We start from the raw sequence: 17,910 nt of genomic DNA on the forward strand, positions 1-17,910 counted from the left end.
TGTTCACTGTAGTACTTTTTTTTTCCTGAAAATGTAGGTTGCATTCATGTAAATCAGGAAAAATGAGAAATAGTAACACAGTGAGCTGTATATTATACTTAACCACAATGGGGTAGTGTCCCAAGTGTAATTAAGTCTCTTAATTATACTTATACGAACCCAAACACATTATCATCTACTGATTTGATTATCTGTTCCTTACCTAAGGAGCTTAAAAACAATTTCCCCCAAAAAGTAGGAGTTAAATACAAAACTGTATTTTCCATCAGAATAAGGCAGAATGCTCAAATAAATATTTTGGACAAATGCAATTCTTTCACTTTGATATTTAAGACAGGTTGGTTGCGGCATGGACATGATTTACAGATTTTATTTGAATTTATGTGAAGTGTGTTTTGGATTGATTTCTTGCATTTCCTAACATCAGATTAGACAGATGATACTGAAAGGTTGCAGACACAGTACATTGGAGTAAATATTCATGTCATGTTGGTTTGACAGTGATTTGATTTGCAGTTTCGCTGGGAAATGTCGGTGAATTTAAAATAGAAAATATCAAAACAGAACTAAAAGGTCTGAAGGCATTCAAGGGGCCCTTTGAGGCTACACTTAGACACAGGGGCCTTGGGCTAAATGTTAATGATGGCATGCTAACATGCTCACACTGACAGTACTGCCATGCAAATGTTTACCTTAGTCATCCATCTTAATTTAGCACATTACCATGCTAACATTTGCCAATGAGCACTAAACACAAAGTACCACTTAGTTTGAAATTGAAATTTTGGCCTGTTGATTGTGCTACATGAAAAAACAGAGGATCACCAAAGTTATCACCATTCATCATTAGGGGGATATGGGGGAAACGTGTACCAAATTTTATGGCAATCCATTTGTTAGCTGAACTGCTTCACAGGACAAGTGAATTTGACCTGCTGGTGATGCTAAAGTCAAGGTCATAGCATCATCAAAGTCATTAGGATTCATCCTCTGGAGAGGATGTGTATCTTTACCAAATTTCATGACAATCCATTCGGTAGTTGTTGAAATATTGACTAAACAAGCAAACATTTCTATCGTTAGAGCCTTGTTGCTCCATTGGCAAAAAAAAAAATAGCCACACTTATAATATAAGTATGGTTCCATTATTGCACATTGTGCTACCAAAGAAATGTAGAAAATGTAAGTAGCTCCATTCTGAAGAGACAGAGGTGCCTGAAGAGGACTGAGGCGGGAATAGAGATTGTTGTAGAGTTCCAAACAATCTTCTGACCTTCGGTAAATCTATATAGGGTAAAAACACATTGATGTGTTTCTGAATTGTAGGAAGCAGGTCTGTACTGTTTTCTTTAGATGTTCTTCAAAAGTCAAGCCACTGTCAAAACTCCCTGCAACTAATGGACAACAACAAAGCACTTACCAGGGTGCAGACCTCCACCGAAGCCTAATAATCTCCCCAGTTAGCCATTACTTTCACGGACAAACATTGCACTGGGTGGATGACAGAATGGGTATGATGGCCAAAGTGTGCAGCAAAATATTGAGCGTTCATGACTAACAGGTCAACAGTGAAGAACAGGGGATCACCACAGTCTGTTTCCTCCCGTTTGCAGCATGAATGTACATAAAATAAGTACGGATTAGGAGATACACACACGGTGGTGATTGAGAACAGGAAATTAAATTCCATCAAAGCACCTTAAAGAGTCATTTACACGTTACAATGTAAAATGTACTGTTATTATTAATATTACTGATTCAGATATATATTGTACTAATGTACTGTATCTGGGCATAAATGGGGACAGAAGATTGCAGTTATATAAGTTTTGTCAAATGAAGGAGACTACCCAACCATTAGCTTTGGCTGAACAACTTGTGTTAATACTCAGAGTACATGCTTTTAAGACAGTCTCACCTTTGTAACCACCAGACCATAATTCTATAGTGAGTCATGTAATATATATACATAGCTCACGATACCTATGGTATATAGATTGTGCAGCTAATAACACAGCACTGACTTCCAAAAGTGTGACTTTTCCATCCAGTTAATTTTCATTTGTTTTGACCCTGACCAATACAACTTCAGAGTCGAGTTTATCTGACAAATATACAGTATGATGAAAACAAATCTTACCTCCAGTCCAGTTTTCAAATTGGGCCAAGGCAAGAGTGTCAGTGAATTTAATTTGAAAGTCAGTGAATTCTTCAGCGCCTTATTGTGAAATCTTATTTGTCAGTAACAGTGACAGAAAGGGAAATTGCACCAGCCTTTCTGAGCAATCAATTCACTAAATTGCTGTCCTCTGTAAAGCCAAGCACGACAAATGGCAATCAAACTATCAGCCAGAATGGTATTATTGTGACAATTATTTTTAAGCCATATTTGCCAATTTGTCAGACAGTAACAAGCAGAGAAAGGCAGGGAGAACAGGAGAGAGATTGTTTGAGTATAAAGAATGCAACGCAACAATGAACATGAGTCAGGCTTAAACTTAAAGTGTATTTTGGCATCTTGGGATGCCTTAAGCGTATTAAGGGTTCCCATAAGCGTTCCATAAGTGTTTTTACAGCAACAGTCACTGGATGGGATCCAGTCCTGTGCACAAGTTGCCAATTGGGACAATGAGAAATCCTTCATGACATTTTACAAATGGGTTGCACATCAAAACACATCAGGAAAAAAAATGGCATCAATTAAACCAGGAGTTCCACAGATGCTTTGAAATTAGTGGAGTGAGAAGTCAAAACAAACACAAAGGCAAGTTTTCCATTTCAAGCTTTCTGTTTTACATTAAGGCCAAAATGTTTTATGTTAAGTTAGGTTTTGTGCCTCCTGGCTGCTGCTCTGTACTTAACCCACAAACATGAGAGTGGTAACTATTTCCTCAGCGAACAGCTGTCAAGACAGCAATAAGAATATTTACCATAACATCCCACTGTTCCGGTTACAGGGAACTAACAAAGATTAGCAGCTTACTAAGTACTTCATTCAACCTCACACCATCAAAGTATATCATGTGACCCAGAGTTGAGTTGACTCATCATCAACCTAAAGTCATGTTTTCTTCTCTTTCTGCTGACATGGGCAAAAAATGGATTTCTGTTGGGAGAGAGAAAGAGACCGTCAAGGATGAGAGGGAGTGTCAGTCTGCCAAGATCAATAGATGAATCAAAACCACTGCTGATGTTTCACTCTTCACTATCCCTCTTTTATGTATTCACCTTCTTCTTTCTCTATCAAGGCTTTCTTCATCTGACGCTGCCAGAAAGCCAAAAAATGCTGACAAACAGTCGTCTGGGCAATTCCAGCATCTTTATTTGCACTCGATCCAAGAGATGAAAAAAAAAAAAATCTGTAACCTCTAGCAGCCCTACACCCCCTCCTAAACACTTTGTCTCTCCCACACTCTGGCAAAGCTCCGCTCCATGGGTGATTGAACCTTTACTGTTGCCGACCCCGAGCTGAGGAACACTCTAGCTGGGGCCCTCAGTGCCACCAACTCTCTTACTTTACTTAAATCAAAGTCTCATCTTCAAACTTTCTATTTCCAACTAGCCTCCCCTTTGTCCTCCTACACTGCTCTTCCTGCTTTGACTATTGTTGGCTGCACTACTGGTTTGTTTGTTTTTTTTCATGCATGTTTACAGTTGAATTTTGTGCATGCACCATATTTTTTATTGATATTCCTGTTATAAAAAGGTTCTCGCTTTTGTCCTGTGGAAAGACATACAAAGGAACAAACAAGTTCCGGTTTTATCTTATGTTAACAATGTGGGGTATGGAAAACTGATTGTCACTTGGCTAAAGAAAATAGATCCACACCTACAGTACAACAGACGACAATGTCACAAATATAGAGTCAGGTCATTGTTGCCAGGCCTTCATTGTCATCACAGTTTGAAAGAATTAGTGCTCAGCTCTACACCTAAGGTGTGTGTGGGAGACATTAACAATGCTTGATCTGATTTTCTGCAGGGAAACAACCATCATAAGCTACATGCCAGAGCCTCCCCCACTGGACTATTCAGACTAATGTTGATGTTTTGACAAATGTGCAATAACAGTGAGTCTGCTTTTCAAATTGAAATTGAATTTGTATAGAGATGAGTGGAACAGCAGCGTCTGCCCAGCACAAATAACTTAACTCTGTCAGTTGCTCTTGGCGAGGCTGAATTCATTTGAATCTATTAAGTGAAGAGACGAGAGAGGCAGGAGGACCACACTCATAATTCCAATCTCTTATAATGGGGAAGTTATCTTAAAGTATTAAACATCACCAGTGAAAATTTTCCAAAATAAAACCTATAAGACTTTGTATGCATCATGCATTATAGTTTTATATGACACAATGACAAGGATGTTGTAAGCCAGGCTATATATTTTCAGGCTAGATTTATTTTGGCTATAACGTGTTATAGGCAATCATAGGTACATAGAAATCCCATCACAAATTTCTGTACTGCACCATTAAGCATTTTAAATGTGGTATGACCTGGGGTGGACATATCAAAAAAATGGCCCATACTCCAGAATCAGACTGGCCGTCCACAACCCACCTGCAGATCACTGCTTTCAGGTGAAAACTTTGTACCTCAAATGTTGGGTTCTGAAACTTACACCTTTTTTTTTTTTTTTTTTTTTTTTTGCTAAACGAGCATGCATTTTGTGGATCATTCTTTTAATAAACAATCCCAAATTGGAGTTACAAGGTTTTCACATAACACCACCACCTTCCACCATGACCCTCAAAATATGAACACATAGTACCTTGTGGCCTTTTTTTTTACATAATCTTTGAAAAGAAATAGGCAATTCACACACCGGCTCATACATTTTTATTAAAAATTTAACATCTGAATGAATTATTCTGTATCTCATCATCTGAAAGGCCCAGGGTAAAACAGATGTGGTATAATGCTGCCCTCAAGTGCTCCCTGTATGCTCCTCTTACCGAGGCTGTAAGTTGTAAATACGACTTATTGTGTATTAAAGTGCCTTTGGTGGTGAATAAGAATAAAACAGACAAGGGGAAAAGTTCTTTGGTTGATGTTATGCTAATATAGGCTATTACCCACTGTAGAGACACTGTGCTAAAGCAAGTGTTCGAACAACACTTTATGTATTTACATTTTCTGAAGCAGGTTGTTGTGTTGGAAAAAAAAAAAAATCTAAACGTAAAAGTACGGCTGCTATTTTAAACCAGTTGTTATTACCCCGGCTGGGTTTTTTTTTTTTTCTTTCGGGAAGTAGGATGTCAATTATTTCATAAATTTTTGTTTATGACGTTGCAGTTGGCATATCTGATGGATGACCTACAGTGTAGCTAAACAAGCTAAAGCGTCGCAGCTTATGGGGTTGCTAGGGCATAGAGTTAGAAGGATTTCGGGAAATACTGAGCTTACTTGCTTCCTTGCCAAGAGTCACAGAAAAAGACGTACACTACTTTTATTTCTGTGCATTAAATATGATGCTACCGGCAGCTGCCAGCTAGCTTAGCTTATTAGCACAGAGAGCGGAAACAGGGAAACAGCGAACGGGGCTCTGTACAATGGTCACAAAATCCAGCTACCATCGCTTTTGATCTCACAATTTAACCCGTTACATTTTGTCAGTTTAATCTGTGTAAAGAAAAGTTTGATTCATTTATTATAAACTAGATGAAATATTGTATTGTTGTGTAGTGATGGTGCAACTGAACGAATTTGTAAGTTTAGATTTACACCAACGAGTCACAACAGCAGCCACAGTAGCATTGATTTTACACGCCTTGTGCTCCACAGTGTAATACTGCAAAGAGCTCGAATATTACATTGAAGGTAACTTGTTCATAGTGTAAACTAGATGGACATTTACAATTTATTACAAAGATATTACAGCTTTCTTTTTAAATGCAATCAGCCAATATTCCGCAATTACTGCTAAAGTTGAATGAATTTGTGAAGCTCCATGGAAGCATTTAGTTACAAGGAGAAAGAGTACGTGTATAGACTTATAAGCATTTTTGTACAGCCTGTGTACATTTCCCACACATCATTAAGCTCTTCTTGTGGTATTTATTCTCATTGTTTCTCTGGCTGAACTGACGGTGGCACAGTCTTTGTTTTTTCTCATTTCCTTTTCATGTCCATTAAATTTGCATTTCAGAGACAGTACACCATCTTATCTCTTCGATCTGCTCCAATATTGCACCTTTTTTCTTTCACCAGAAAGAGGAAATTAAATGTTTTGTTTGGCTTTAGGGTTAGTGTATGTAACCTTCATATAAACCATATGTATAGATATATTTTGTCTTTATAATTGGAAGTGATATTGGCAGCTATTAGATTTAAGTCCAGCTTAAACCAAAAAACACAGTGAAAGGAACTTGATAAGAATAATGAATAAATGTGGTATGTTAATATGTGGAAGATGAGCCACCAAAATAAGTGAAATAGATTTACAAGCCATGGAAGGTGAACTTTAAATTTAACATAGAGGCACCTTCTCACACAGATGGTTTATCACAAAGCAGTAGCATCATAATCCAATGAATGGATTATAGTGATTAAGTTCCAATTGTGGAGCTAAAAACAGACTGCACAGGATTCCTCTCGACAAAAGTGTGAATTCCTGTGAGGCAAAGCAAAAATCCGCGCCCCAGTTTTCGATTTTTATCAAATTTAGACAACCCCTGCCGCATCAAGCTTCACTTATCACTCCGAGAGCCCCCGCTCCTCGGTTTCCTTACAAGACCCAGATGGATTTATCTTTTGACCTTGTCACTAGTTCATACATGACCTGCACTGACCCGAACTTCTGTCAACATAAGCTTCATCTCTCCCAATCACCAATGTTTTCTTTGACAGACAGACGGGCCTGCAAGAGCCATGGTTCAGATGCCAGAATTTGACCACGGATCATAGATGCCATGGTTGGTCCAGGATGAAACATTGCAATCTTGCTCCTGTCATAAAAAGCGACAGATCCTTTTGTGTGAGGGCGATAGGACTACCAAAACTCCTTGCTGTGCCAACAACTTTGCTCTGTCTTTGGGACACGGGGGTCCATGTGTGCTACGAGCCGTCGGTTTGACGGTGCCCTGGGCGCTCTGCAGGACCCGGGATCCACGCGCTTTGCACAGAGTTGTCACTCTGTCAGAAAAATGTACCGCTGAGTCTTCATGAATGATGCCTTCTGTGATATTACCATGTTTTTCATCAGATTCGGTTCGACTCACACGGTTTATGGAATATGTTCAGTGGAATGCTTGGGTTGTGGACAAGGTCATAGGTCATGATGAAAGTCACTGCAGCTTATCTTGATTGGTGAGCACTGACTGAACACTGTCATCTGACGTCATATGAATGAATGCGACATTCTTAAAAAATTAAGCTTGTCTGGCCAACTGAATGTAAACTTGCAGAGTAAAACTAACTCTGAAAACCATAAATAGGTGGAAAGGGAAAGAGAAAAAAAAATACTGAGACAGAAACATTGAGGGCAAAAAAAACTGCATAAAAAATCCATATAGGAAAATGTTCCCACCTCCTGGTGCTGCAGTGTGCACCGTCAGATTCTTCACCCTGGGACTGTGGAGCACTTAACTCCGTGCTATCGTGATTTCTCCAATTACGGGTGACAGCTTCCAATCCGCGTGGGAGGTGGATCACCTCTGGAAGTGCCAGGCAGAATACGAAGTGCACCACAACATTAATAATTCACCGAAGGTACATTCATATTCAGTCTAAGCGCTGCAGTTTGGGGCCCATTAGTGATAAAGGCGAGGAGACGCTCCCTTATACCTTTCAGCTTGATGTTCAATCGCAGGTATAAAGCCCACGTTTGATTTTTACGAGCCGAAATGCTTTTATTTCATTGCTTTGCACTGGGGCAACTATGGGAACAAACTTCATGAATGTTCATAAGGTTCCAGACAAGTGAGGTACTTTGAGGTACTGCTAAGAAGTTTGTTATAGTCTTAAATTTGATGTCAGCTGCTTAAGGAACACCCAGCAGATACTAATTCAGCACACAATGGTGTCTGTCTTTCTTTCGCTTAATTATTTACACGTACTTGAGTTTGCAAAGACATAAAGAACAAGTGACAAGGAAGTAAAAAAAGTTTGAAAGACTCACTGAAGCAAATTGTCCATTGTTAGTGATAACTGCTAGCATCCATGCCAGACGGCAGCAGTGCACAGCAAGCACATGGTGTTCCCAACCAACTGCCTGGGCTCAGCAGGCTACAGCACACACTGCTTTTCCTTGAAAAAACAACACACCTCCTCTCCAGAGGAGCAAAATAAAATGAGCTGAAACAATACAGAGCCGGCATGAAAAATGGATTGCATGTGGGAGCGAGGACAGGAAAAGCTGGAAATGGAGGTCACAACAAAGCAGTGAGCTTTGGTCGAGACAAGTTTTAAATGGCTCCGTCTTGTACGTTTAAATTGTAGTAACAGCACTTGTGGAGCTGACTTTCAGGAGGGTATACAATACACCTGGGAGTTAAACTGGGATTTAAGGGAGCCTTGATTTACTAGGACTGTCAGGTTTGTGAATGCATGTGGGTGGTGACAGCAGTGGCAGCAATTACAGGGCTGAGTATTATGTCTTATAGTGTATGTCAAGACATTAATGATATCCTCTGGAAGTGACAGTGCTAACTTATATTCTGGTACATTATGTACAAATATAATAGGTCACAATGGTACCATTTTCACTAACAACCACTGGATTAGTAAGCATTCGGTATTGTGGCTAATCACTAGCTAGATAGTTTGTTTTTGGCACAAGTTATTTTATTTTATTGAACCAGCCTAAAGTCTTGTTGAGATTAAATTCTCAAGAGGGCAGCATAAAACTCATTGTTACAACATGAAAGGACAAAGAAACTGTTACACACCATAATAATCTACACAATGTCCCTTAACATGATTTACAGCTTCCTGTGTTGTTTTCATCTGCTCAGGTCTGGAAACATAAGAACTGTCCTTCACAGCAACAGGTGTGATCAACGGTGTGAGCTGCCAACTTGTTGGCTTTGTAGGAATTATGGGGTTAATTTTGTCCACGAGTAAAAATGCAAAGAAATGCAGGAGTCTCAAACATCCAACAATGACTGCAACCCAAAATTATAGATCCATAATGTCAATACAATCATACAATCATACAAAGAAATGTGATTTGCATCTGAAATAACAGCTCCAGCTTCACTGTGTTGCCGGTCTTTTGATTTGTGTTTATTTTCAGTTTGCAAGTCATAGTTTTTCTTTCCACTTTTCTGCTGTTCTTTGCATTAACTTTGCAAACACTTTGTTATGCTGTAGGCAAATTGAAAATGACGACCAGCTGTGCTAAAGTAAATGAAAGCAACTGACTTTCAAATACCAAGAGCAGGAGTGACTGCCCAGGAACCTATTGGTATTTTAATTCTAACCAATAAAAAGTGTTTGTGGTGCCCAATCTTATTAATGTGATGTGTACGATGTCAGCCTCCTTCCCCCAGTCCTGCCTGTGCTTATTTCTAATTACAACAATAATGTGAAGGATTACACATGATATATTCTCATCTACTTCGCACTTAAGGTGAATTGAATTCAAGCGCATCAAAAGTGGGTTCCAGAGCAGCACGTGAATCCCAAGGCCAATAAACCACAAAGCTCCCGCACAACTGCCTTTCATGACACAAGCTCATGGTTGCTTTCTCCGAGACAATGCCGAAGAGCAAACAACCGCTGTGATATCCTCATTCATCAGACCGGAGAAAGACAACATTTGAGCACCCCTGAGTCACAGATAAGTGAATTTTTAAACCGTGTTTTGCTGTGAACAAACAGCATAAGTCATCCAATCTGCTCTAGTTTCATCTCAATGGAATCACAGTGGTTTTTATGGCTAATGCAGCTCCATGGTGGGAATTTGAACACAGTTGGACTGGGAAAGAAAAATCTCTGACACCACTTGCTAAATTACGGTTTTTACAGTATGCAAGTGCCTCTTTGCCCATTGGGGCCATTTTTTTCTTTTCTTATCTTTGAAATGGTTTGGTAAGATTTAGGTATTGCTAGACAGTCATCCATCCACCACTGGTCCAGACTGAAACATCTTAACCACTGTTTGATGGATTGCCTTAAGGTTTTGTACATTCATGGTCCCCAAAGAATGAAGCCAACTGACTTTGGTGATCCCCTGGCCTTTCATCTTGTACCATCATCGTCATTCAATTTGACCATTACATTGGTTTATGTGGCTGCAAAAGTCATATTGCATAATCTCAGCCAGGACCTGTGTTTAGTGCTAATTGGCAAGGGTTAGCATGCTGCTAAGCTACACTCAGATGGTGAATAGGGTAAACATAATACTTGCTAAACATCAGCCTGTTAACATTGACATTGTGAGTATGTTACCATTCTAACATAGGCATTTAGCTGGAAGTACTGCTAACAGCTAGCATGGCTAGAGACCCTTTTTGTTAATGCTCTAGCCAGCTCTATAAACAAATGAGTATATAGAGTTTTTGTGGTGTGGATTGTTTGGTAATTTATTCTCTGCTGTACTGGCCTGTACATTTGTACTTTAATTGAGTCTTTATGTCTTAATTTGACCTAATTAAAATATATTACATAATTAAAACATGATGTTAATTAAACAAATGAGATAATAGAGAATGATTAATATACTGTCAGACTGGAATCAGTGTTGCAATTTGATGTTAATAAATGTGCAGCGTTTTGTCCCACATGCAGATTTACATGTGACACATATGGAGAAATTTGTTATCAATAATCTTGCAGTTGTGTTACTTGTACACAATGGCAGCTGCATATAAAACGCATGACATTCTGGGTGCTTGATGTCATGTTGCGATGATGAGTACCAAAATAAAAAGTACAATTTCTCCATCACATCGCCTTTTCAAAATGACAGTTAACCATGTAACTCACTGCGTGTAGCATTTAGTTTGCATACTGTGTGAGGATAAATACAGAAAACAAGTGCCACACTGAGACGTCTCAGTGCATGTAGACTTGTAAAAAGAATCATTACTAAGTTTAAAGGAAAGTGATGACATTCGCCTGTCAGCAGGTGAGCGTGAACTCCATGAAAGCCATATGACCTTTTTCGCACAAAGCCCGCTCTCCACTTAGGAAGAAGTGAAAAGGGTGAAGAAATTGCAAGAGGAAGAAATATATTTCATTTAAGATTATGAACTCTGTATCAATGGAGGCTGCATAGCGACACCTGATTCTTAATAACATGATTTCTTCAAAGGTATTCAGCAAATCGCTGCACATTTACATTTCAAAAGGAGAAAAATTGCTTTCATTTCACTCACTCAGTATTCCCCCCCCCTCTAAAGGTGACTTTTATTTCTGAAAGTGTGTTTTTAGGAGTTTATCTTTAAGTGGGTTTGTCACAGAGTGATGTCACATCAGCATATGTTTTGGACTGTCTCTGGAAATGTCCTTGGGAATCATTGCAAAGTACTGACACAAATTGGTGGTTTTTACATAAACGAGTACTGCTTCAAACATTTTTGGGAGAGAGACTCAAAGAGAGGCGTGACTACACATTTTCCTGTGCTGGGGCAGCACCATTTTCAATCATATTTTTTAGGATTTCACAACATTTAATGTTTCTTTTTAATGAGGACTAAGTTTGCTTGATCTTGCAAAGTCTGTTCAGCGTTCACATATCATCTGTACTTTGTGCAGCCAGTTCCTGTATGCATCTTAGCCTTATACCTCAGTGTATGCGTTTGGCTTCACAGCATCTGTACTGATTACATGTGAGCTCCCTTGCTTTTGCCAACCACCACGCTTGAATTCACAACACTTTGAAACATGTAGCATCACGGTTTTTGCACACACCTCCTGTGATTGCTTGAGGTTGAAGGAGGTGTTAAAAAAAAAAAAAGAAGGAAGGAATACATTTAAAAGAGTAATTAATCATCTTAATCACATAGATGCAATCCTCCACTTTGGTATTTTGCCTCAAACGCTGTGAGCTGTTCATCAAAGCCAGCCATGTAGGTAATAACTTCCTCAGTCCTTTCACACCCTTCCTAAATTTGCATTTAGATCGCAAGATGATCCCAAGCAAGCTCTTCATAAGGTTCATTCATCCCTTCCTAAAGCTGCAGCCATGCGGTATGGCATGCTATATGGATGCACGGAGTGACACAAAAGTAAGTATATAAATGTAGATTGATTTGTACTGTCTATTGCTTGCTTCGTCTTGCACAGAATGAGAGGCCCTGTTGTGCTTTAAGGAACAAACCAAAACAAAGTTAATCTGAAAAAATGCAAGCTTGAGTGAACGGGAGGAGTTGGCAAGTGGTTGTGACAGATGAGTGAGAGAGCATGATAAAAGAAAAGAAAAAAATCTTATGAAATAAATAATGACATGCTCATCATAAAGAGAAGCAAGCAGCTGCTTAGAGCAAGCAGTCGACAGGGAAATCACCACTTTTAATTTCATCTCCGCCAGTTAAACATATGCGCCTCACTTCCTCTTTTCTCCTCGCACTCACACAGACCCACACCGGGGATCCCGCGCTGCTGTAGGTCATTACAGAAGGTCACAGTCATGGGTCCATGCCAGCTTAAGTATTCTGCTGGGATGTTATGTGAAAATAGTCTGCTACATTGCTGTTTGTGAACAAGCATGATATTACTGGAATGTGTTGGTTTCTTTAGTTCTAAATGAGTATTGTACAGCTTGCTCTTCAGGGTTAATTTCAACAAAAGAATCAGATAAGCTAATTTAAGGCCAATTCATGGTTGAACAGCCATCATGGACGTCCATGTGCAGCCCAAAATTTGAGTCTGCGCACCACAAGTGCACCAACTGCCGTTCCACCAGAAAAGTAAACTGGATGCTCATTTTGTGCACTGTATTTAGCATCCTTCGTCCTATTCTGGTTAAACAGTTGGACAAGTTGTTTTCTTTTTCATAAAGTTGATATGTGAGCAAGATCGCAAGCATCTAAACATCCGACAGACACAGATCAACATTAGCATTGATTTGGAGTCTTGTTTCCAGACGGTCCTTTGTTGGTTTTTCTTTAATTTTACAGATTCATTTTCCTGCAGTCGGCAGGTGAACTTGTTTTTAACTGGGTCTGTCTGCTGTTGAGTGCTTAGCAGATAATATACAGAGCATTTTTGGAGCTTTATGGTTGAAAACAGCTGTGTATTGCTTCTGGAAAAAAACACTTGTAAAACTGGTGAAAGTGAAGCAAAATGGTAAAGTTGAGGGCCTTAAAACCAAACAATTACCTTAAAGATGCTAACATGCTCTGTACAGCTGAGGGAAACTGTAGAGTTGGATGATCATTTCCTGTGGGTTTGTCTCTATGGGCAACCCCTTTCACATTATACAGTCATCTGACCCACTATTGGTAGATTTAAAGGAGCTATTTGTGAGTTTTGCTATTGCTACATAGCCATTGTTAGCATTAACACCAAACTTGCCACGAGCTTGGCTATGTAGCAATAACAAAACTTACGAATAGCTCCTTTAAGTATATAAAGGTTTAGTTATAATATGCTGTTCGCTGTTAAGGCTTTCTCCATGTAAACCTGTTGCCTGAAAAATTCAGGATGATGAACATTTTTAAAGCATTTGCCATTTGAACCATTACAGTAAAACATGACACGTCACCACCCCCACACTCTTGTGGTTTTCATCAACAACCAGCATTTGTTTGATTCTGCCAGCTATACTCCATACCACACCATACTCCCTTATTATGAACCTGGATTGTTTTGTACTCTATTTTAAACATAATTTAAGATCATTTTAAACGTGACCTTTTCACATGAGGAATAGGTCACATTTAAGCCATATATAATAAATTATATGAACATTCTTCTGCAGTTCAGCATTTGCATTTGATTGTACTGCGATAAGATGTGAAAACCCATCCTGCTCCTGTAGAGTCTGAGTCACTGTGGTCCTCAATGTGATTTAGCCACTTCATTTGCATAGGTTAATTTCAAACAGCACCTCAAATTAGGCTTGAAAGGATAATTACTTAATCTTCCCACTCCTCTCCCCTTCGCCCCCCTTCTACCTCACTGCTGTATCTTTTTTCTACCCAGGTTATGAAAATATATCTTCCAACATCCACTTTCTTGGGCATCTGTTTTCATGCATAGGCCAATCCAGTGTCTATTTTTCTTCTCTTTCCCTCATAATATTGGTTGGACATTTCTTTAATGCACTCCCACTCATGTACTCTAGAGCAAATTGCCTACACAGCCCAGATAATTTCCACAATATACCTGGAGCCATCAGCTGCAGTTTGACGGCATGAGGGCAACTTCATTTCCATTCAGTCGTGAACATGATGAATACACACACACATGGAAGGCCAGCAGGCATGTCAACTTAGTTGCGGTCACTGACAGTAATTATCTTTCTTTGAGCAGCGGTCATGTAGCATTCAGATACAATTTTCTTTTGAGGAGACTTTACATATGTGGAATGAAAAGCAAAAGAATCTCCCAGGCTCAGTCCACAAGAAAAAAAATTAAACAGAAACTACAGATATGTAGATGTAAAAAATATTATCAACATGTTCACTGTACTTAAATCACACTAGTCTGCTTTTGATCTTGTCTTGACACTAACAAGCTTGCGTGTACCACAGAAAAGACCAGTGCCCAAAAGTCTTGAGGCTGACCCAAGTTCACTGTGTTGGCAAGAAACAGATTTGAACTTTGAGGATTCTCCAGCAACCTCTGTGCATTTGTCTTTTGGACTCCACACAGCAAAACAAAACTACGACTGGACTTTAATTATTCAACTGTTTTGATGGTTTAGCAAAAGATGCAAGGGCTAAAATAAGTGGCAAGAAGGCAAAAGATCTTGCCCTCCTTCTAAGTAAAATGGCCTGTCATATAAAGTAGTGCAGTAGCTCCTACTTCTATTTCTTTTAAACCAAGGAAGCATGTGAGATGCAATGTTATTTAAAGATGGTACATTTGGTCTTAGATTTAAATCAATGCTTTCTTTTAGAAGGAAGATTCTTTTGTGTCTTTTTAACTTCATCGGAATTTAGTGAAGATTCGATTTTCCTCGTACGCCTCCCACACTGCCTTCCCCATCCTGTGCTGGCCTTGCCGCGGTTTCTGTTCTGTTTTGAAATTCATAAGGAGCGATCTTTATCATTCAGGTCAAAGACGCCCACCCTATCTACAGTAACAGCAGGTAGCCACATCCAGGCCTCCAGGCTGACCACACTCCACTCGTAGATGGAAGTCCAGTCCTGTGTCAGTGAATGATGGGGGAACGAAGGTGCCAATATTTCAGCCGATAATTGTTTACTCTACTTTTACAACTGTTTTATGTATGAATTTCAAATGATCAATGATTCAAATTCTGAATGTAATCCCAATGACACCCTTTGCTGGTAACAGTTATGGCAACAAATAGTAAAAAAATACCATTATTGATTACTGATTGGTTTATGCCTTGTTTTCTACTGCTTTCATTGGTAAACAAAGAAGAGGATTTGTGCATTAGCCTTGTATCCCTGAGGAAGGTCCGTTACCAAAAGCTTAGATCCAAGTGTCCAGAGGTTTTGGTGTTAAAATATAATTCTTATTTCAGTAGCTAGCAAAGCCTCTCAGCCAGATGAGCAGTTAACATCTTAGCTGAGAGGTTTCAGACTACCTGCCCCAGATCAGCCGACGAAACAGTTTCAAACAGAAACAGTTTTCAAACAGTTCCCACATGTTTAGACATCATTATTACATGTGGTATAGAAATTATTGATTGCTATGTTCCCTTTTATTTTTTTCCCCCTATTCTAGAGTTATTGTCTGTTTCTAGTCACAGGACTACCACAATGAATAATAGAGAGCACATGGTTTAGTCTACATCAATAACAATTACCTTAAGGATCTCCTCTAAAGTAGGTTTTTCGACCTTTTTAGGTGCAATCTCTGATGTCTAAAAAACTTCCACAGTGTTCAGCCCTGTCAGTCGTTCTGTTATTACAAACATGTCTAAGCTAATGCCCATTGACTTGCCTCTTCTATCGACATTTAACCCACGGTGACCTGAAGGCTCATGAGAAATCATGTTCTTGAGATGCGGCTAAAAAAAAACTGAAAGATTGAATAAGCAGGCATATGAAGTGAACCACACATAGTGTTCTAAGGCTGGATTTGGGGGTTATCCTCATCTTTAAAAATCAGCTTTTCATTTCATATTTAACAGGCTGCACCTAACTCTGCAACTTTTTAGCAAACACCAGCAGCATTCTGATTTATGAACGTAAAAAAATTGACCTAGAGGACAATTTCAAGAATTTAATTTACTGACGTACTGTTTGCAGAGTTTATTGTGTCTGCATGTTGCCTCATTCAAGCATGGTATTCAGGCGGAGTACTGAGGTATTAGCTGTTTCATACATGCTTCCCATCCCGTATCAGTGTTCTATGTTGAAATGCACAAGGAATGATCTTTATCATTCAGGGGAAAGACGCCTACTACATTACAGCAGGTAGCCTGCGAAGAACAACATTTGATGTTTATGTATGTTAAAGGGGGATTGGTTATGGTTTAGGTCTCCCTCAAAGAGCAGACCTTTTTCCTCTAAATCTAACCATATCTGTCTGAACCAGGAGAAAAGTCTGAGCATTACTGTACTAAACATGCAGTCCTGTAAGACTCACTTCAGTGCGTACAGAGTTGAAAATGAATTTTTATTCATTAAAAACACTGGATTGGAGTTCTTCCAGCTGGTGTTCAAGCCATCCCCCCTGTGGCACACAACCTGGCCTGTGGCCTCCAGGTAATTTGTGGTTTGAGAATCCTGCTTTAGCTCATTAGCTAACTTTTTTTTTTAACTAGAAAGCGGACATACTTTCCACTTGGTTCACAAGGTAGCCTACAACATTACATTATTGATGGCTTAAATAATGTAAGGATGGACGACATAACATTTTTGTCACCATTTACTCAACCTCAGGTCAGTTGAAAGTCCACTTTTTATGTAAAATCAATACACAGTGCAGCTGCATGTCTCTAAAACAAATGGACAGACCACTGAATGTGGGTAAGTAGAGTCCTCTCTTCGATATTTAAAAAAAGAGAAAGAAGGGAGACACAAAAAGAGAGACAACAATCGCACTTCCCACTCACCAGTAGATAACTATTGTCTCTTTTAACCCAGGGACATAAGTCAGCAGTTTAGCGGGCAAACATCATGATGAGCCACCTGCAGCTTTCACAGCTAATACTATCATTACTGGGTTGCTACGCACTTTATCACTCACCACCCCCACAGACACCATCTGTCCCAACACACATAAACACACATACAATCATCCAAAGACAAGCAGTCCCAGCATCGCTTTGGTCAGAAATTAAAGCTTAATCACAGTGTTTCAAAGAGAAACACTTAAAAAGACAGAGAAACAAATCTGTCTTGATTTTATCATCATTAGAAACATTTAATCTCTCTCCTGTTTACCACCCTGTGCTTTAGTCTCTCTGGTTTGTTTGCTTCTGTATGTCCTTCAACAAGCCAATCTCTTTGCATCATGTCGGTGCCTGCAGTCTGGGTGGACTGCCAGACCCCCAGGATGTGTCATGTGTTAAAGTACCACTTAGCCCCAGCAGGGTGCCGCTTCCCTGGCTGCATGCGTGCTCCATCCACCTTGCAATCAGAGTTTTGCTTGTGCAGCCCCTGAGCGCAGGTGGTCCATACAAAGCTCTTCATCAGGAGACAAGATAGAACCCAACTCCTGAAAATGGCCAGTGCCATAGCCAGGATGGGTTTGTGTGCCCAGAGAATCGCAACGGTCATTTCAATTTGGAGCATAATAATGCTGTCGTCTGTGGTGGAAGGGGGAGGTTGAATGGCATGTGGTGTGGTCTTTTTAAAGTCCTGTGGTGGAATGCTG

At 39.5% G+C, this 17,910-nt stretch overlaps 1 long non-coding RNA gene across 1 annotated transcript in view; it reads right to left on the reverse strand.

The window, feature by feature from the left end:
• LOC139607126 (uncharacterized) overlaps nt 1–17,910 on the reverse strand; it is an 82,456-nt gene that overhangs the window by 35,689 nt on the left and 28,857 nt on the right. The gene's annotated exons all lie outside the window — the stretch shown is intronic.

The sequence above is a fragment of the Trachinotus anak genome, unplaced genomic scaffold (genome assembly GCF_046630095.1).
Source record: "Trachinotus anak isolate AG129_WGS33_773 ecotype Australia unplaced genomic scaffold, CSIRO_AGI_Tana_v1 ptg000023l, whole genome shotgun sequence".
In the NCBI taxonomy this organism is placed as follows: Eukaryota; Metazoa; Chordata; class Actinopteri; order Carangiformes; family Carangidae; genus Trachinotus; species Trachinotus anak.